The sequence below is a fragment of the Octopus bimaculoides genome, chromosome 20 (assembly GCF_001194135.2).
Source record: "Octopus bimaculoides isolate UCB-OBI-ISO-001 chromosome 20, ASM119413v2, whole genome shotgun sequence".
Lineage (NCBI taxonomy): Eukaryota > Metazoa > Mollusca > Cephalopoda > Octopoda > Octopodidae > Octopus > Octopus bimaculoides.
In genome coordinates this window covers 35,286,140-35,286,868 of record NC_069000.1, presented here as the reverse complement: position 1 = coordinate 35,286,868, position 729 = coordinate 35,286,140, and the positions used below count along the sequence as shown (strand labels likewise).

The window sequence follows — 729 nt, the reverse complement described above, 5'->3', positions numbered from 1 at the left end:
AGCATTGCTCTCATTAGCAGCCGCCGCCACCACCACCACCACCACCACCAAGAAAACGAACATTGGAGTATCGGTACGCTGTACCTTAAAGAACAGCCGCAAGAGAGGTAAGCCCTGTTCATTATGCAACAACATGAGAAATCATAACAGAAATGTTATGATTTATACAGAAGGTGGAACATATAAAGATTCCCATTTGGTGTACGCTGCAGAATGCACAAAACACAATTTATGTTGGTTGTACAACAGAACAATTAAACAAAAGGCTTAATGCGCACAGATTCAACGTCAGGCACAATAACAGTAGTTCGACAGAACTTGCTGAACATTTCGTTTCAAGTGGCTGCAATTTTGAAGACTTGAAGAAGACTTACTCTCAGAAAATATTCTGAATCTGCTTCTCTTTCACTTCTCAGAATGTATGAGGAGAAATATGTTTGCGGGTTATTAACATCACGCCCTGGAGGAATGAATAAGATGACAGGAGAATATCATCAAATTTATACAAAATTGTTTGATTAAATATTCTTCTTTCTCACTTTTTCTTTCTTTTTCTTTTCGCCTGTTATAAAATTGAAACTTAAAGACTGATGATGTCATTCCATCAACGTATGGACGCTGGCTGCTCTCATTCATACTTTACATTTAAATTTCTGTAATTTTGAATTTTTATCACTTCTCATTTTGAACTTGACAAAGACAGACGTACTGTTGGAATATCGTTCAACT

The 729-nt window shown here is 36.9% G+C and overlaps 1 protein-coding gene across 1 annotated transcript in view; it reads right to left on the bottom strand.

Moving 5' to 3' along the window:
• The window catches only part of LOC106875444 (cytoplasmic dynein 2 heavy chain 1), a 297,845-nt gene that overhangs the window by 234,738 nt on the left and 62,378 nt on the right, over positions 1 to 729 (bottom strand). The window lies entirely within an intron of this gene.